The 21437-nt window shown below is 34.9% G+C and overlaps 1 long non-coding RNA gene across 1 annotated transcript; it reads left to right on the top strand.

The window, feature by feature from the left end:
- The first annotated feature begins 14928 nt into the window (after positions 1-14928).
- On the top strand, positions 14929-21080 carry LOC114827782 (uncharacterized). Its single transcript, XR_003777057.2, has 2 exons — positions 14929-15126; positions 20713-21080. It is a non-coding gene; the product is annotated as an uncharacterized lncRNA (long non-coding RNA).
- The last annotated feature ends 357 nt before the right edge of the window (positions 21081-21437 follow it).

A 21437-nucleotide genomic window follows, 5' to 3' on the forward strand; every position in this document is an offset into this window, starting at 1 on the left:
AAATTGAATTTGGGCTTGATTGTGCATGGATGTTGCAATCAATCCATTTCATCTTTTAGAAAATGAATTTGCTTTCTATTTTTTATCATTATTTGTTATTGTCCCTAATCTTATCTTAGAACAAGGGTGAAAGCTAAAGCTCCCCAACTTCTTTGAACTTGAAATTGAAATCAAAGCCAACTTGTCAACTTCACAATAATGTAGCTCAACTAGTGGAGTGGAGGTTATGATTTTCCTTTCGCCCAGCTTGGGTGAGTCTCACAATTGATAAAATTAAATTATCTGATCATACTTATCTCATATAACAAAGTGCAAATTTCATCATCATGAAAAAACGCTTGTATGTCCGTGGTATATTGTTATACTCCAATATTCTTATATCACTCCTTACGTGATGAAGAGGGCTAAACGAGCTCTAGCCCAACCCAATTTTAAAGTTTTTCCTACTTATATGCATCCATTATGATTAAAGTTTAGACGAATCTTTAGTCCAAATTTCTAAGTCTCCAGCCATCTCACTTTATCATCATGTTTTCTCGTCTAAATTGGGTGTATAAGTTAATCTCGATGACCATGAGCTAATGTGTTTGTGTGGGGAGATTCTTGGATATAACTGAGAGTATATCACTTATTAATATCTCTTTTATCATGTGACTAATTAATTTTTCTTTTATCACGTGAAATGCCACATGTCACACGAGTTATTAGATAAAAATAAAGGGCTGAACAAGCTCTAGCTCAATCCAATTTTGGTTTTTAAAAATTTTCCTACTTATATTTATCTATTATAATTCAAGCTTAGACCAATTTTTCGGCCAAAATAGTCCCTCCAACTTTTCGATTCTCTAACCAACTCACTTATCATCCTTATTTCTTCCATAAGTAAAGAAGTTAATCTCAAGACAATGAACCCATTTATTTGTCCTGACATTTGTAGATACAATAACTCAGGTGTATATCTTATATTAGTATCTTTCTCATTTCACATGTTAAAAGTAGTCTCTTCTTTGTGTGAGAACTGAAGAGACTGGCTCCCAAAAAGTAAGTAAACTATTATCACCACCTAATTCATATCTTAACCCTATCATTAATAACAAGAAATAGTGGGTTATATAATTTGTAAACAAAGACAATATTCCAAACAGTTCGACATGATCGGTGGAATGCTGACTCCTTCAAACAACACAAAACTAATTACCCACGTGATCCATATGCAGCAGCCATCCACCACTTTATATTGTAGACCCATGCACTTGATTAATTCACAAGCATTATTGGTCCTATAAACAATAAAATGACTGGATCACGCATGCACAACTTTTGTATATCGAACCGCTGCATGGCCAATATGGTCATTATCCTAAACCAGCTGAGTGGTATATAAGAAAGCAGTGGGTTCTGGAAAGAGCATTCAGCAAAACCAACTTGTATTTTGCATCAAAACTTCAGAAAACCACATACAGAATTCAGAAGGTTTTATAGAAGAAGAAGAAGAAGAACTAGAGAGATGGAAGGTTCCGCATCCAATTCTACCGCCGGGAGAGCGATGATGAACGGCAGGGATTTCTCGAGGAGATTTTCTGGCCGGCCGATTCCCAAGAGAGGTCAGGTGAAGAAGAGAATCGTGGTGAGATTAGCCAATTCCGTGGCTTCAGTATTCAATCCTCATCGTCCATAAAAGCACATGGCAGCAGCCTAAGTAACTCGTAGTTACTAAACTTAAACAAATTTCGAGATCGAGTAATTAGGTCAAGAAGTTTTGAGGATTTGAGCGGGTTGTTAATTTGTTCATGTAACGGATTTTAATCTTTGTACATAGTGTAGAATTTGAATCAATTATTGAAATGAGAATCTGCATTTCTTTGAGAATCTGCATTTCTTTGGTCAAACAAAATCGTATCTCTTTGGTCAAATCATTTTGTTTGGTACAACAAATCTGGTGCGCGAAATGAAATCTCAAAACCTAGAACAAAACTTGCAGGAACTCATATTGCATAGCAAGTTTTACTTAAAAATGAACAGATAATGCTTTTAGTGTACACTGTTAGTGTATCAGATCCGCTATTTGTAAAGAATTTGTAGCTTAAATAGTGAATAGCGTTTAGCCTTGCACCTTAGCTCTATGTTCAATTCGCCATCCCATAGTATCACTTTTATATAGAAACAAAAATTCCACTTGTTTGGCCCTGGATCATGGATTTGATAGAGCTAGTACCTTTTATAGTATATCATGCGTTAGAGTAATTTATTGTAGACGATGAGTGATTTATGATCGATTAATGTATTTTAAAGCTCAAACTAATGATAATCATTTACCCACACACAAACAATTGATTGTATCAAAATTCAAATACAATATTATCAAAATCCAATGATTAATACTAGCACTACGACATTTTCTATGTCTAAAAATAGATTAGATTGAATAATACTAAATTCAATACCATCATAAGTGGATAACACTGATCCGGATGCAGTGCATGTGCTTATGCAGTAGTTATGTAAGATATGGGTGGATTACGATATGAATGAAACCAAACAACCATCAACCAACTCTTACAAATATCGTAATAATCTCACTGCCTACATCGAATCTATGCCTCTTTCTTTTAACACAATCTGACACAATGAAACACATGTTCTTGCAGATTTTGGTCCAAAGTCCTTTTCAGTACAAGATTAAGTGCATGCATCGTATTATATAAAGGCCATCACAAATGGCCCTACTTTAAATAATTGTCAAGTATCATTTATCTCTTTCAACAATTTTTCTTTCACGGTATATACCTATGAGTGATCCAAAGAATTAACCGTAGAATAATTTAGTAGATCAACTCGTTAATCTTGCATAAAATTCATATGATTAAGTGCGACGTATTAACTGTAGAATAATTTAATAGATCTTACAACTCGTTAATCTTGCATAAAATCCATACGAGTAAGTGCAACATAACATTGTATCCAAATCTTGCATATTATATTAATCGAAAATAAGGTTTTAGATTCTAAAAAGAGATTGTAAGATCTTTGGTAGTGAAGGCTATTTGATTTTTCAAACCCTTGAACTAATAAATAATTGCAGATAAGTCCTGCTTACGAGACCCAACAAACTTCACGAGTGGAAGAGAATCATATGACTTTACTTTTATAGTGGGAGTCAGCAAAGTGGTCATGTGATTCTTGTCGACTCTAATACAGCAGCAAGGAACCAGCACAATTTATACATTTGTTTAATTGGTCCTACTTTAATTTGCTACTTTCACCATGATTAACTTAACTTTACTACTTTAGGTCATATTAATATTCAAATTCTTTACTTTACAAATTGTCGTGTTGATATTTACTGGATTTTTTTGTTGGTTTTCCATTTAAAAGATGTATTATGTTGATGAATTGGTGGCAGGAGAACTCAACAGCCGGCAGGGTCAATGTTGGCAACAAATGAAAGTCAATGAGTCCTAAAGAGATTAATTTTTGTTAATTGTTCAGCATATGTCCCTAAACTTGGTACTTTAAATTGAAGGTAATTTGGAAAACAACTAATTGGTTTTTTACTCGAGACTTGGTTTGAGTAAAATGAGGTTATGCGAAAGGGAAAATCTTCGGTGAGAGTCTTAACTTATGCGATTGTCAGACTTTATAGATAATCATTTCAATCTCAAAAGTATGAACATCTTATGTATTTCGGTCTCATCAGCCTCGCATTAGTTTTAAGATGGTGCTATATATCCACACAGTTATTTTTACCTCTCACATACTACTCTCAATTTACAGCGGTTGGATCGAGCGAATTGAAAAACCCCAATGCTAAAAAATTAACAAGGGTGTAGAGAGGTAAAAAGATGTGTGTGAACAACAGTACCTTGATTTTATTATTTTGAGACACTTGTCTTACGTGGCAATCACACACACGATTTATTTTTGTATGGCTGAAACGACCACGTCATCTTTAGAGTAGCTCTTACAAAAATATGACGACCACCGTATTTCGTGGTGCATTGTTTTCGAAGGTTGATCTACAAGAAAAACATTCGTACTTTAGAAAAAGAACAAGCATTGCTGTACTTGTTCCATGTATAACAAAACAAAAACACTCAAAATATGCTGCAAAATAAGGGTTCCCTTTATAATTGGTAGCCTTATCAGTTATTTTGTCCATAATACAAATTATTAGACCCAAATCTCTTCCCTTTTAAACATAATCTAACATAATTAAAATATTGTGTCCACTGTCTAGTGGGTATATTTAGATGAAGTACAATGAATCAAGGTGCTCCCTTTTCCACTATCAGATTCAGTGAATGGTTTGACTCTCTATAATTGTACTTTGAAATAATCTGATACAACTGTAATTCACATATAATTAGCAGTTTGTAATTAATTAATTATATTAGTGGCAGGGACATTATGTTTTTTGTTTTACAAACGAGAATTAGTGGATTAAACTGTTAGCTGGTAGAGAGAAAAAAGATTGAACCCGCACCAGAGCAAGGACATTATGTTTGGAAATCTTTAATCACTAGGCTTAAAGAAAAATGGAATATTTTTACTCACGACCCTCAAGTGATGATGATGCTTATCATCTTATTTATCACCATTGGATGAGTTTAAATTTCGAGATCTGGGTAGACACAAACCTCAAAATTTAAACTCATTCAATGCTAATAAGTAGCGTGACGAGCATTACCTTCACTTGAAAGTGGTGAGCAAAAATGCATCATATCCTTTCTCTTTATAGTTGTTAAATTTATATAATTGTTCACTATACTTAAGGAGTCATTTTTTATTTCCAAATAACAATCTGACCTAGACAAAAGTAACTTGTTAAAATCGTACAAAGAAGTAAATATATCAAATCATGATTTTTCATGCAGGCAGAAATAGCTCATTCAGGGTTTTCAGTGTGCAAGAAACTTTGTATTTGATTCCTATAAATTAGAAATAAACTAAAAGAACGAACCAGAAAACTGAAGTCCAATACGAGGGAGTTTAATTGCTGTAATTTAAGAGTTTTATGAGTTTGATTAGTATAAAATATGACTCTAACAACTATATTATGTTTATACAAGAAATAGAATACTGTTATTAGATTCAAATTCAAACAATTTAATTTTTATATATGGAAATCAGGCTCCCATACATAGCCGTAAAAAGCCTTATAACCCACAATTTAGGTCATCTCTAATTAATACAGGTGACACATTTAGTAGCTCCAAATAATGTAACTCCTTCATGCATGCTCCACTTGGTCCAAGGGAGCAATGAGGGTCGGAGAATGACAATCATTCATTCTTAAAATCAACATTCTTAAGATTAATAGTCGGATGAAAAAGAGAAAAAAAATCTCTATTTCTTATTATCTTGTAACTAAATTTTTTGAAAATTTTACGTAAGGTAAAAGTTTGGGTTTCTCAGGAGTAATAGTTTAAAAGTTGACAATAAATTACTTTTACTATCACTCTAAAAAATCGTACATGAGATTTTTACTCTTTTGTGAAATGTTGAACGGCTTTTTCTGTTTAACTGGTTGTGAAGAGAGAAGAATTTAGTTTATGAGTTTAAGGTGTAGAGATAAAAAAAGCTTAATAAAAATGGAAAACCGACAAAACGAGCCAATAAAATGTGAAGTGTGAACACGAGTCACAAGACCAACCAAGAAGGTCAAGATTGTCTTTATAAAACCATAGAAAATACAGTCAAATTCTACGAGCAACACTGGATACTCAAATATATTAATTTCCCCAAATTTTTAAAAAGTTGACATAAAAAATAAAAAAAATAAAAAAAAATAAAAAAAATAAAAAACAAAAAAGTTTATGTCCTTAGTATTATATAAACACAAACAAGAAAACCCAAATCACAAAACAACCTCACAGCTCAAAAGTTTCAGACTTTCAAGATTCAAACAGTCATTTCTTCTCTCTTGCTTAATAGAAGGACTGATCTCCGCATCGAGAAGAGCTTTCGAAGCGTTGGAATACTGAGAGTGTTCTCTGCTTGATATATATACTTTTTGATCCCTTATTACGATAATAATCAGAAGCAAAAGAATAGATGGAGGGTGCAAGGAGTGCTATGATTAACGGGGGGAGTTTATCTCAGAGGTTCAATTCTGGCCGTCTGATTCCCAAGAGGGGTCAGGTGAAGGTGGCTATTGTTGGGGTTCTGCTTCACTCTTTCTCCTCCGTTTTCTCTGCCGTCAGCCGCCGTCGCGGCGGCGGTTGTCAATCTAGTGATGCTCATCACTTCTCTTAGCTGATGAGATCATGTTCTGATCAATCTTTCAGTCCATTTTTTTTTTTGTGAAATATTTTTACATCTTAGATGAGTGAGCGAGTGAGTGAGCGAGTGAGTGAAAGGGGGTAAAAAGTTTGAGCTCTTGTCTTTGTTTCTTGCAACGTAGTTACATAAGGCTGTAAAATTTTTGTAGTTTGAAGAGGATTTTGCTACAAGAAGAAGAGCTACACAGTTCAGAGGGTTTTATACAAGAAGAAGAGCTACAGAGATGGAAGGTTCCGCATCCAATTCTACCGCCGGGGGAGCGACGTCGAGGAGATTTTCCGGCCCGCTGATTCCCAAGAGGGATCAGGTGAAGATGGGAATCGTGGTGGGATTAGCCAATTTTGGCTTCAATCTTCAATCCTCATCGTCCATAAGTGCACATGGCAGCAGCCTAAGCAACTCGTAGTTACTAAACTTAGACGAATTTCGAGATCGACTAATTAGGTCAAGAAGTTCTGAGGCTTGAAGAGATTGTTAATTTGTTCATGTAATGGATTTTAATCTTTGTACATTGTAGAATTTGGTTCAACTATTGAATGAGAATCTGCTTTCTTTGGTCAAATTATTTTGTTTGGTACAACACTTTTGGTGCGTGAAATGAAATCTCAAAACCTAGAACAAAAATTAAACTGGAACACCAGGAGCAGGAACTCATATTGCATTTAGCGTACATTGTTAGTGTATTAAACTGCTATTTGTAAGGAGTTTGTACCTTAAATGGTAAACAACGTTTAACCTTGCACTTGAGCTCTATGTGCGAATTCGCGATCCTATAGTATCGCTTCTATAGAAACAAAAACTCCACTTATTGGGTCTTGAATCATATATTTAATAGAGTTATTACATTTTATAGTCTGTGAAGCGTTAGAGTGTATCATGATCGTTGATTTATTGTAAATGATGAGTGATTTACAATCAATTAATGTATTTTAAAGCTCAAATTAATGATCACCATTCACCCACACACAAATTATTGACTGTATCAAAGTTTGAAATACAATATTATCAAAATTCGATGTACAATACTAGCACTACGACATTTCATGTCTAAAAAGAGATTAGAATCCGGATGCAGTGCATGTATTTATGCACTAGGATATGAAATAATATGTAAGATATGGGTGGATTACGATATGAAGAAAACCAAACAGCCATCAACCAACTCTTACAAATATCATGATAATCTCACTGCCTAGATCGAATCTATGCCTCTTTTAACACAATCTGACACAATTAAACACATGTTCTTACAGATTTTAGCCCTATTCCTTTTCAATACAATATTCAATGCATGCATCGTACTATAATAAGGCCATCACTTTGTTTGGCGGTACTGTTTCTATGTTTTTAGGGTTTGATAATGGAGAGCAAACTCTCATGGCAGATGTGCACCGCTACCGAGGGATTTCGGGTCAGTGAAACTAGGTCATGTGAAGAGAAAATTGCATAAAATATCATTTACGCACTTATAATATCATGATAATTATATACGTAACATCATGATTGTTTCCTGCACCATAGATTCGTAGAAGTCCTTCTCAAAATAATTGGCATCTTTCATCTTTTTCAATAATTTTCTTTCATGGTGCATGTAGCTGAGTGATCTAGAAAATTAACGGTAGAATGATCTAAGAAATCTTATAATAATTAAATATTGCATCAAATCTATACTATGAAGTGTACGTAACATTGTATCTAGAACTCACTTGTCATATAATCGAAGATAATGTTTTAAATTCAAAAGAGAGATCCCAAGATCTTTGGTAGTGAAGGCTATTTGAGAAGAGAATCATATGACTTTACTTTTTTAGTGGAAGCTAGCTAGCAAAATGGTCATGTGATTCTTGTGCACTATAATATAGCAGCAGGAGCAACAAGAAGGAACCAACACAATTTATGCATTTGTTTAATTTGGTCCTACATTAATTTGCTACTTTCACCATGATTAACTTAAACTTTACTACTTTAGGTCATATTAATATTCAAATTAATTCTTTGACCTTACTAGTTGTCGTGTTCATATTTACTGGGTTTTTTTTTTTTTTTTTTATGGTTTTCCATTTTAAAAGATGTATTCATGTTGATGAATTGGTGGCCAGAGAACTCAACAGCTGGCAGGGTCAATGTTGCCAACAAATAAAAAACAATCAGCCCTAAAGCAATAAAATGTAAAAGTATACATAAATCCAAAGATTAATGTTTGGTTAATTGTTCAGCTGTGTCCCTAAACTTGGTACTTTAAGTTGAAGGTAATTTGAAAACAACTAATTGGTTTTTGACTGGAGACCTAGTTCGAGTAGATAGGGGTAACGTGAAAGGAAAAATCTTAGTGAGAGTCTTGACTCTTGAGATTGTCGGACTTTATTGATGGTCATTTCAACCTCACAAAAGTACAACCTCTTTTATATCTTGGTCTCATCAGCCTCGCATTGGTTTTATTATTGGGAGACAATTCTCTTATGTAGCAATCGTGCACAACATTATTTTTGTATGGTTGAACGACCACGCCATTTGTAGAGTAGTTTTCATAAGAATGTAATACTGATTGTATTTTGATCTAATCTCACCCAGTATAAACACTGCCCTAATCAATAGTCATATCGAAGTTTCTTTCTTGGTTTATGTTGGAGCAATATTAGAAAATATGAAAAATAACAATATAATTCCAATAATAATAAAGAAATTCACAACATCAATTATATATGAGATTAATATAAACAACTAGAGTGAAAGTTAGAAAACTGACAAACTTGGAGATTGAGGCTTGCATAAATGCAATGTCCTAAAGATAGAATTTCGCCCCTACTCTTGTGCTTGTAGTTCGATAGGCGTCTATCTCCCAGGATTCAACAATTTATAATCCGAAGTCAAAGCACTTCAATCTTCGGACTCTGGCGAACTTCATATATTCTGTACTCTCAAGACACAACTCGGAATTTGACTAAGAATGAGAGAAATAAAGTGGGGAAACCCTATTTCTCAAGAGTAAAAATTAACTCTAATTTCTCTATTTCTAATACCAATGGTTTCATGGGTTTATATAGAATCCAACTTCTACTTATTAAAGAGATGTAACTTTTCACTATAAGTATACATCACCTATCAAGGGAATATCACTTAAACAACATAACCTTTCTAAGAAATTGGTTAACACTATTTTTCATTCAATTATTAAAATTATATATTACAATATTTCATATTATAATATATAATTTCCAACAATCCCCCACATGAATGAAAAATTAGGAAGAATTTGAGAGTACAGGCGGAAAAGAGATGCATCGGGAGAGGTGTCTTTTGGACTTGAACCTACCCTAGTGAATATTTATCGGATTTACTTGGTGACGCAGTGAATATAGAATCTTGAACTGTTCACCGCAGTAGTAAACCGAGACAATAAGCAACACACATCACTAATCCTAATATATTCCAGTTCATACGGTTGTGTTCATTTTGGTCCTGAACAAATCCCGGATTCATGAGAGCTTTAGAGAATTTAGCCATCTCATTCTCATAGAAGCGACCCACTTCTACTCTCACATAGGTGACCACTGATTAAGAATAGTCTGCTTTATTCCTCTTATTTATAAGATATCATTGTCATTAAGTATAAATATACAACCTAAAACATCTGCAGACAACACACTTCTTCCATCTTAGGAATGAGGTATATAGTGTGTTAACTTCTTTGAATCATGCCCAACCAGTTTGCCTATTGAACTTAGACCATGGGATCTCCAATCAATTAAGTTAGGTTTCCGCTCGGCTGATTCATTAGTTATGTTGGCTTTAGCCTCATTCCCCTCGATGATCAACTTACTCTCTAGTCTAACCTTTAATAATTGGATCCACTATTAGGTTGACTATTTTTAATGGTGTGCACAATCCATCTTATGAAATTATATTTCATACGAGAGTAGTTGATTTACAATGTCAAGTCCTCAACCGTACATGTTGGGACTTTAGTTAGTAATTTGCTAATACTTGGGCATACTCCCCCACATTTAAGGTAGTTGTAAGAAGGTCTCTAACCTTGCCATACCTTAAACAATTACTCATTACAGGAGATGACATCTTAAATGTCGTTCAATCAGCAACTTACTTTTAACCAACCCCCACAATTCTTTCATAATTATAGTTTCTTGTAATGCTATCATTAAATCGATCACATTTTCCACTTTAAGAAGTAAGGAACAATTAAGATAGACTTTATCTATCTTTTTAGGCATTCATGCCTCACTAGAAATTATGAGAAAATCACTTCTTGGCTTTCATTCTTTCCTTACTATGACTAACATGCATGACCCAATGGCCATGTCCAATCATATGCTTACTTAATAAGCATCATTATGTCGAATTCAAATCTGCGAAATGTCTTTTACATTTTCAGTATGGTTTTGTCCTTTTTTGAAAGACCCCCACACTTTCATGATTATTTCTTTATATTAATATCATTTTAAATGACACTCAATATCATCTTGAGCCTCTTATAATTTATAAATATATCACTTCGAAGAAAGCATATAAATGATTTTGCAACATTATTATCACTATATGATAATACATCCAGTCGGTATGTAGAAGTTTACATACCAGCCCATGAACACATTTGAATATGTCAATGACTAGTTGGAAAGGTCATACCCTTTCACTATCAAAAGCAACACTTCAAATGACATGCTTTTCCTTTGAATTTCATGGCAGATTTCAATTTTCAATTCCACCACATTACAAAACCATCCATTTGTTAAATAGTTGCATCTTTCTACAACTTAACCTCCACATGGTTCAATATAAGTCTTGGACCTTGACCCCATAATTAAATAAGCGTTTTTCGACGTTGGCAGATAACTCATCTAAAATGAGTTCAGTTTATCATTTTATTTTCGTTGCTTCTCAAAGCCAAATTTATCCACTTTCTGGGTTCTTATCATGACTGACCATGACTAAAGACTAAACCCAATTTTGCATATGCACACATATGCTTGAGTAATTGTTCAATTTCCTTCATATGTATTCCATTCTTTCCATGAATAAATATGAATAATCATCTTATATTTCTATGATACCATGGAAGTTGGGTTCATATCTTCTACTGGAGTTTTCCAAACTGTTTCAATACAAATTTAGAACAACCCCATTTTATTTGGGTAGTAGCTTTCGCTGACATCTTTATGAATATAAGGGTTTTCTCAACAAAACCCGATTAATCATCCTCGTGCCCAATCAAAAATTGATTTCCTTTGTCCCAAGAAAGAAACATTGTATCAGTCCACGAACTGGTACACATTATTGCCCTTTTATATTTGCAAATAATGCAAATTTTTGAATCAAGCCATTTCATTTAACCTTAACCGTCACATCCTTTCTAATAGAAAAGTCAATGCCAAACATACTTGCCAAATATTCATGAATGATGCAATTGAATCATGAGAATCGCATATGTGAAACAAAAGATTCATGATTGCAGTGTAACATATATTATCAATATATCCATGTTTTCTCTGAAAATGTCTCAAAACCAATCATGATAATCAAAGAAAATTTAGAATAGCCATATCTGATTTCAGCCCCAACCACGAACCACACTAAACTGATTGGTTAAAGTACCGAATACCTTTTCATGGAGATATCCAAGTCACTTATCAGTAACTCATGAAATAATTTAATTTTGTTCTTTGAAAGAAACACTCTGGGCATCAGCCCATATGACAATTCAAATTTTAACATGGTGGTAAATGGCCAAAGACATCAATACCCTATCACTGTCAAATGTAGAAAAATCTATTTATTAATTCTTTTATTCTCTTACGCATGGCAGATTCATTTTAGTGAGAATAACCAAGCAAGAAGGCATATATGTTGTAACATACATATGCAGACAATGAAAGCACACATATCACTGCCAGATGAAAACCGAAAAACATCTTCTAGTATATACAGAATGCAATTTCCACTAGTGTGGCAACATACAGACATTATTGTATATATCAAGAATTCAAGCACATCAAATAAACTAATATACATCAATATGCACGTAAAATCCAGCCCCACAAATTTTCCAAAGCAACATCAGAATTTCTTCTACTTAGCATTTAGGGCTACGTTCAATGTTATTGATTTTAACTTCTTCTATTACGTACTCAGACTCATACTCTCTAATATTGCAAGAGAAAAAAATTCTATCTTTAGATTGTTGGAGCAATATTAGAAAATATGAAAAATAACAATATAATTCCAATAATAATAAAGAAATTCACAACATCAATTATATATGAGATTAATATAAACAACTAGAGTGAAAGTTAGAAAACTGACAAACTTGGAGATTGAGGCTTGCATAAATGCAATGTCCTAAAGATAGAATTTCACCCCTACTCTTGTGCTTGTAGTTCAATAGGCGTCTATCTCCCAGGATTCAACAATCTATAATCCGAAGTCAAAGCACTTCAATCTTCGGACTCTGGCGAACTTCATATATTCCGTACTCTCAAGACACAACTCGGAATTTGACTAAGAATGAAAGAAATAAAGTGGGGAAACCCTATTTCTCAAGAGTAAAAATTAACTCTAATTTCTCTATTTCTAATACCAATGGTTTCATGGGTTTATATAGAATCCAACTTCTACTTATTAAAGAGATGTAACTTTTCACTATAAGTATACATCACTTATCAAGGGAATATCACTTAAACAACATAACCTTTCTAAGAAATTGGTTAACACTATTTTTCATTCAATTATTAAAATTATATATTACAATATTTCATATTATAATATATAATTTCCAACAGTTTAAAGTCACAATCATAGTTTTCAAAGGTTGATCTACTAGGAAAACATTCGTACTTTAGAAAAAGAATTAGCTTAGCTGTTCTTGTTCCATTTATAACGAAACAAAACACTAAGAATATACTGCAAAATAAGGGTTCCCTCTATAATTGGAAGCCTTATTAGTTATTTTGTCCATAATCCAAATTATTAGCCCCAAATCTCTTCCGTTTTAAACATAATCTAACATAATTAAAATATTGTGTCCACTGTCTAGTGGGTTTACCTAGATGAAATACAACGAATCAAGGTGCTCTCTTTTCCACTATCAGATTCAGTGGGTATTGACTTTACAATTGTACTTTGGAATAATCTGATACAACTTTAATTCACATATAATTAGCAGTTTAAAATTAATTAATTATATTAGTGGCAGGTACATTGTTATGGAGGAGAGAGATCGATGATGACCAAATCCGCACCGATATGTATAGACAAAGACATTATGTTTTGGAGCTTTAATCATTAGTGGGGAAAAGAAAATGGAACTTTAATAAAAAATCTGGTTCACATTTTTACACTAAAAAGTCAATTCTTTTACTATTAATTTTATTCTTTATTTTGTATTTATCATTAAAACTCAAAATTTTCAAACCATTTTCATTAATTTTCCTAAAGAAAAAGATTCGAGTTGGGCACTTCAATTTGAATCTAGTTCAGGCCCTTACGGGACCGGGCTGACCCGATTCAGGATTTGCTTGGCTCTGCAGAATAAGTAAAAGCTAAAGACAAAACAATTCTCTAGGACTAATCTCTAGTTACATGTATAAACAGTAACCGAAAGATTAAAATGAACGGATGACATAAAATTTTGGTTTAAGTTATTATTCGGATCAGGAAAACTCGAATAAGAAACCCGGTCGAAAATTTAACATGAATCACATCTCTTCATGGAGTCGTTGGCAGGGTTTATTTCTGTTAGTGAAATTGTCTCACTCACTTTGTAATCTTTTTAATTAATTTAATTAAATTTTCTATATTAGGTTCATTAAATGACAGATTTATCGGTGCGTACTCAAAGTAAATTCATTGTAATTAATTTGTATATTTGTACTTCTATATATTGTATATTTGTGAATAAATGAAACACTGCCACTAAATTCAAATTCAAGTCTTATATATAGAATTCAAATTCATGTAGAAAGCAGCTCCAAATGTGACATTTCTCCACTCTTATTTTTATTATACGTGTAAGAAAAACCAAGTATTTTCCGTTTTATATAATTTCAAGTTTGTGATTGTTGTGTGTGAAGTGTTGAACGACTTTTCCTGGTCGAAGTCATTGTGAAGAGAGAAGCTATTAGTTTATGAGTTCAAGGAGTACAGAAAAAATAAAAAAAGAAATCAAGATCCTCATCAAATCTTCAAATTCGGATCCAGAAATCTAAAAATTTGGACTATTTAAAAGAGGAGAGAGAATTGAACTCTTAGTTTAAATGAGTTGATCAATGAAATAAATAAATTAGGCCGTAAGATTTTAATTGAGTAATTTGAATTTCTGAATCTGCTTATTTTGGACACAAAAATCAAGAGACGACGTAAATTCAGAAGAAAAAAAACTTATAAATTGGAGAACCGATAAAATAAAATTTTTCATCAGTTATATAAAAACACGTAATGTATCACTCGTGTTCCTGTCACAATTAAAAATTTCTCTAAGAAGGAAGGTCAAGATTGTCTCTGTCAAACGGTCAAATTCGACGAGCAACACAGTCTAATCAAATATATTAATCTCCCCAAAATAAAATAAAGTTAAAAAAATAAAAAAGTTGATGTCCTTGGCACTATATAAACACAAGCAAGAAAGCCCAAATCACAAAACAACCTCACAGCTCAAAAGTTTCAAACTTTCACGATTCAAGCACTCATCTTCTCTCTTGCTTAATCGAAGACGGATATCTGCATCGAGAAGAGCTTTTGAAGTGTAAAATACTGAGCGTTCTCTGCTTGATATATACTTTTTGATCCCTTATTAAGATAATCAGAAGCAAAAGAAGTGATGGAGAGTGCAAGGTGTTGAATTAATGGCCACAAGTGTCCAAAAAACCTTTCGGCTATTAAACAAACCAAAATAAAAAAAGGTGAAAGACATCATGATGAGGAGGCATCATGATTATGTTTGTTGAAAAGAAAAGTTGATGGTCATGATGATGTTTTTGAATTTTTTATTGGGTGATGATGATGGATGAATGTTATCATACGGAAGTGAGAAAGAGAGATGAAGTAGTGTGCACCATTTTCTGTTTTGTAGTCCATCTTTGAGAGAGCAAAGAGAGCTGAGAGCAGAAAACTGAGAGCAGAAAGAGAAGAAAGAAAGGTGATTTCTTTCTTTGTTGGTACTCACTCAATCAAAGTTGTATTTGTGTATTAGCTTTGAGTTTTGTATAGAGAGGAAATTATTCACTATATTTCCCTCTCTATTTGTTTCTTTGGTGAGTGAGAATTATTGGGTGTATTGGGTTATTTGGGTTGTGAGATTGCCAACACTTTGTAAACTCCAATTTGGTTGATAGTGGATTATTGGGTGAGCTCCTACTGCTCCGAGGACGTACTCCAGTTACACTGACTGTTGAGGAACCTCGTTAAAATCTTGGTGTTCTTTAATATTTTGTTCTTGCATTTTATTTGATATATTTCCTGTGGGTTATAAAAGAGTTGGTTCTAAAAGGTTTGGTGCTATCCTAGCACAACAATTCGTATCAGAGCACTGGTTGCTCTTAGGTACTGTCTAGTTGTCAAAGATGTCAGACGGGCAAGATGAAAATCCTTTTGGAAGCACCTCCGGGTTTGCAAGAACTACGGTGCAAAATGCAAAGTTCGAAGTGGAAAAGTTTGATGGCACAAACAACTTCGGGATGTGGCAATGTGAGGTCAAAGATGTGTTGGCTCAACAAGATCTACTTGCCGCTTTGGGAGAGAAGCCGGAAGCTATGTCGAAGCCAGAATGGGAGAAATTAAATTTGTGGGCTTGCTCTTCAATTCGGTTGTGCCTTGCAAAAACTCAGAAGTATTTTGTGATGCGGGAGACGGTAGCAAGTGTGTTGTGGCAAAAATTGGAAGACAAGTATATGACAAAGAGTGCAGAGAACCGGCTACACTTGAAGAAAAAGCTCTACCGCTTCCAATACAAAGAAGGTACAAAAATGATTAGACACCTTGATGCTTTTAATAAGTTGATTGCCGACTTGTTAAATTTAGATGAGGATATTAAGGATGAAGATAAGGCCTTAATATTGTTGAATTCCTTGCCAGACTCTTATGAGCATTTTGTTACCACTATTATGCATGGTAAAGAAACTGTGAAATTTGAAGATGTGTCAAATGCCTTGATGAATTATGAAATGAGGCATAGAGATAAAAATCATGATAGTACCTCTGAAGCTTTATTTGTTAGAGGTAGATCATCGGAGAGGAGGTCATCTTCTAGCAGGAAAAAATCACAGTCTCGACCTAGAGGAAACTCTAAAGGTAGAAAACCTTTGGAAAAGGATGAATGTGCATTTTGTCATAATAAGGGCCATTGGAAGAAAGATTGTCCTAAATTGAAGACCAAAGGAAAAGAAAGTTCTGAAGCTAATGTTGCTGAGGTTGAAACAGATTTTTCTGATTTTGCTTTAACCACTTCCTCATCATTTGATTGTGCTACTAAGTGGGTGTTGGATACGGGTTGTACTCATCATATGACTCCTCACAAGGATTGGTTTTCAAACTTGAAAAAGTTTGATGGTGGCGTTGTGTTCATGGGAGATGACAATCCTTGCACAACAAAAGGGATTGGTACAGTTCGTTTGAAGTTGCATGATGGCATGGTTAAAGAGTTGACAGGTGTTCGGTATGTACCGAATTTGAAGAAAAATCTTATTTCTTTAGGTACTTTGGAATCCAAGGGTTTCAGGTTTCATTCAGATGGACAGACATTGAAAGTTACTTATGGTGCACTTGTTGTGATGAAAGCTCCTAGATGTGGCCATTTGTATTTATTGCAGGGAAGCACTGTGACAGATGAAGCATCTGTAGTATCTGAAAATATGGGCACATCTGATTCAGATACTACTAAATTGTGGCATATGAGATTAGGCCATGCCGGTGAGAAAGCTCTACAAGGGCTTGTAAAACAAGGTCTTCTAAAAGGTGCCACGACTTGTAAGCTTGATTTCTGTGAGCATTGTGTCTTGGGGAAGCAAACTAGAGTGAAGTTTGGTACTGCAGTACATCAGACGAAGGGCATTCTTGATTATGTGCATTCAGATGTTTAGGGTCCTACAAAGACTCCCTCTTTGAGTGGTAGACATTGGTTTGTAACTTTTGTTGATGATTATTCAAGAAGGTCTTGGGTCTACACTATGAAGCACAAGAGTGAGGTGTTGAGCATTTTCTTGGGTTGGAAGAAAATGGTTGAGAACCAGACTGGGAGAAAGATTAAGATTTTGAGATCGGATAATGGTGGTGAATACACATCCGATCCTTTCTTTAAAGTTTGCAAAGAGGAAGGAATTGTGAGACATTTCAGTGTTCGGGGAACTCCACAACAAAATGGAGTTGCAGAAAGATTGAATCGAATCTTGCTTGAGAAGGTTAGATGTATGTTGTCTCAGTCGGGTTTAAGCAAGTCATTTTGGGCAGAATCAGTTAATTATGCATGTCACATCATCAACCGGTTACCCTCAGCTGCTGTTCAGGGTAAGACACCAATGGAGGTATGGACTGGAAAACCTTCTTCTGATTATGACTATATCCGTATTTTTGGTTCACCTGCTTATTTTCATGTGACTGAAAATAAACTTGATCCTAGAGCCAAAAAGGCTATCTTTCTTGGTTTTAGTAGTGGTGTCAAAGGTTACAGGTTGTGGTGCCCAGAGATGAAAAAAATTGTAATCAGCAGAGATGTGACATTTGACGAAGAAAGTATGTTCAAAGACTCTGAGAAAAATGTGAAAGATGTCCAACAGGTGGAGCTTGAGAAAGTTGCCTCTGGTACTTCAAATCCTATTTCCGCTGATGTCGAAGCCACTACAAGTGAAGAAGTTGGAGACCATGAGGATGTTGAAGAAGTTGAACTTGAAGATTCTATTCAAGTTGAAGAGCAAGTTTCACCTCAAGAGTCTATTGCCAAGAACAGAGGAAATAGACAAATTACCAAGCCAGCTCGGTATAATGATTATGTTGCTTTTGCTCTTCCTATTATCACTGAAGAGATTCCATCCAATTATGAGGAAGCCATTGAGAGTGAGGAGAAGAAGAGGTGGTGCAATGCCTTGGGTGATGAGATGAATTCTCTCTTGAAGAACAAGACTTGGGAGTTAGCTAAATTGCCTAAGGGCAAGAAAGCTATCGGTTGCAAATGGGTGTATGCCAAGAAGGAAGATGCTGATGAGAAAAGCAATGTGAGATTCAAAGCAAGATTAGTTGCTAAAGGGTATGCACAAAAGAGGGCATTGACTACAATGAAATCTTTTCTCCGGTTGTGAAGCACTCCTCAATTCGCATTATGTTAGCTCTTGTTGCACAGTATGATCTTGAGCTTGTGCAACTTGATGTGAAGACGGCTTTCCTACATGGTGATTTGAATGAAGAGATTTATATGTGTCAACCGGATGGGTATATAGTGAAAGGGAAGGAAAATTTGTTTTGCAAATTGAAGAAATCACTTTATGGCTTGAAGCAATCTCCAAGGCAATGGTATTTGAGGTTTGATAAATTTATGAGAGGCCAAAATTATTCTAGAAGTCAATATGATCATTGTGTGTACTTCAAGAAGTTGCAAGATGGGTCTTTCATTTATTTGTTGATATATGTTGATGATATGTTGATTGCCTCAAAAAATGTTGAAGAGATTGAAAAATTGAAGAAGCAAATGAAGAATGAGTTTGAGATGAAGGATCTTGGTGAAGCGAAGAAGATCCTTGGCATGGAGATCACTAGAGATAGAGAGAAGAGTTTGGTCAGTTTGAATCAAAGACAATACCTTGAGAAGTTGATTCGGAAGTTTGGAGTTCATGATTCAACCAAACCGGTTAGTACCCCTTTGGCTTCTCATTTTAAATTGAGTTCTCTACAATGTCCTAAAAATGATAAAGAGAAGCTGCAAATGAAAAATATACCATATGCAAATTTGGTTGGTAGTTTGATGTATGCAATGGTATGCTCTAGACCGGATATTGCTCATGCAGTTGGCATGGTGAGTCGATATATGCATAATCCAGGTAAAGAGCATTGGCAAGCAGCTAAGTGGATATTGAGGTATCTCCATGGTACTCGAGATGTTGGTTTATGCTTTGAGAGAGATGACTCTGGTATTGGTCATTTTGCAGTTGGTTATGTTGATTCAGATTATGCAGGTGATCTGGATGGAAGGAAGTCTACTACAGGCTATGTGTTTACTATGGCTAAATGACCAGTTTGTTGGAGGTCCATTTTGCAGTCGTCTGTTGCCTTGTCTACTACAGAGGCTGAATATATGGCAGTTGCTGAAGCTATAAAGGAGGCCATTTGGATACATGGGCTGATTAGGGATTTGGGGGTTGATCAGAAGCAGGTGGAGGTACATTGTGATAGTCAGAGTGCCATTTATTTGGCTAAGTATCAGGTTCATCATGCGAGGACCAAGCACATAGATGTGCGTTATCACTTTGTTCGTGAAATTGTTGGTGAAGGGGAAATCATTCTCCAGAAGATTCCAACTAAAGACAACCCTGCTGATATGTTGACTAAGGTTGTTGGTGTAGCCAAGTTTGTTCACTGTTTGAACTTGGCTCACATTATGCCTATATAAAGAAGGCGTTGAGCAGTAGGAGTTTTGGAGTATTTGGCTCGGCATGAGTTGTTCTCTTGCTAGTGTTCGGGAGTGATGTTGCGTGCTAATTGTGTTGGTTGGCTTATCATGGCGTTTTTCGGAACTTGGCCAAGGTGGAGATTGTTGAATTAATGGCCACAAGTGTCCAAAAAACCTTTCGGCTATTAAACAAACCAAAATAAAAAAAGGTGAAAGACATCATGATGAGGAGGCATCATGATTATGTTTGTTGAAAAGAAAAGTTGATGGTCATGATGATGTTTTTGAATTTTTTATTGGGTGATGATGATGGATGAATGTTATCATACGGAAGTGAGAAAGAGAGATGAAGTAGTGTGCACCATTTTCTGTTTTGTAGTCCATCTTTGAGAGAGCAAAGAAAGCTGCAGAGAGCAGAAAACTGAGAGCAGAAAGAGAAGAAAGAAAGGTGATTTCTTTCTTTGTTGGTACTCACTCAATCAAAGTTGTATTTGTGTATTAGCTTTGAGTTTTGTATAGAGAGGGAATTATTCACTATATTTCCCTCTCTATTTGTTTCTTTGGTGAGTGAGAATTATTGGATGTATTGGGTTATTTGGGTTGTGAGATTGCCAACACTTTGTAAACTCCAATTTGGTTGATAGTGGATTATTGGGTGAGCTCCTACTGCTCCGAGGACGTACTCCAGTTACACTGACTGTTGAGGAACCTCGTTAAAATCTTGGTGTTCTTTAATATTTTGTTCTTGCATTTTATTTGATATATTTCCTGTGGGTTATAAAAGAGTTGGTTCTAAAAGGTTTGGTGCTATCCTAGCACAACACAAGGAGCGCTATGATCAACGGCGGACGTTTCTCTCAGAGGCCCAATTCTGGGCGTCTGATTCCCAAGAGGGGTCAGGTGAAGGTGGCTATTGTTGGGGTTCTGCTTCACTCTTTCTCCTCCGTTTTCTCTGCCAGCAGCCGCCGCGACGGTTGTGAATCTAGCGATGCTCATCACTTCTCTTAGCTGATGAGATCATGTTGATCAATCAATCAGTCCAGTTTTTTTGGTGAAAGATTTTTACATTTTTTATGAGTGAGGGAGAGGGAAGGGTAAAAAGTTTGAGTTCTTACCTTTGTTTCTTGCAACAAAAGGCTGTAAAAAATTTGTAGTTTGAAGTTTATAACTGTTGGAATATGTTTGTTAACTCTTAGTTATGTGTCTTCTTTCAATCCGTCTATTAAAGTGCGAGCATCGAACTCAAAATTAAATGACAATAGATTGGTGAGAAGGTCAAAATCATTTTACCATTTACGGTACACAGAACTTCGCGACAAAAGATTAAGGGGTGGTTTGAGAGTGAGGTGCTTAAAAAAAAAGCACCCATGAAAAAAAGCTGTGAGGGTTTTAGGTGTTTGGTAAACTGAAAAAAAGGCTTATTTTGGAAGCTGCTGTGAGAATAAGCTGAAATCAAAGGAAAAAGCTGAAGCTGCTATTTGTAGCTTTGGAAAACTGGTTTTTTTTTCAAAGCACACGGAGCTACAGGGCTCCTTTAATGAAAAGACCCCTA

Source organism: Malus domestica, chromosome 10 (genome assembly GCF_042453785.1).
Source record: "Malus domestica chromosome 10, GDT2T_hap1".
Lineage (NCBI taxonomy): Eukaryota > Viridiplantae > Streptophyta > Magnoliopsida > Rosales > Rosaceae > Malus > Malus domestica.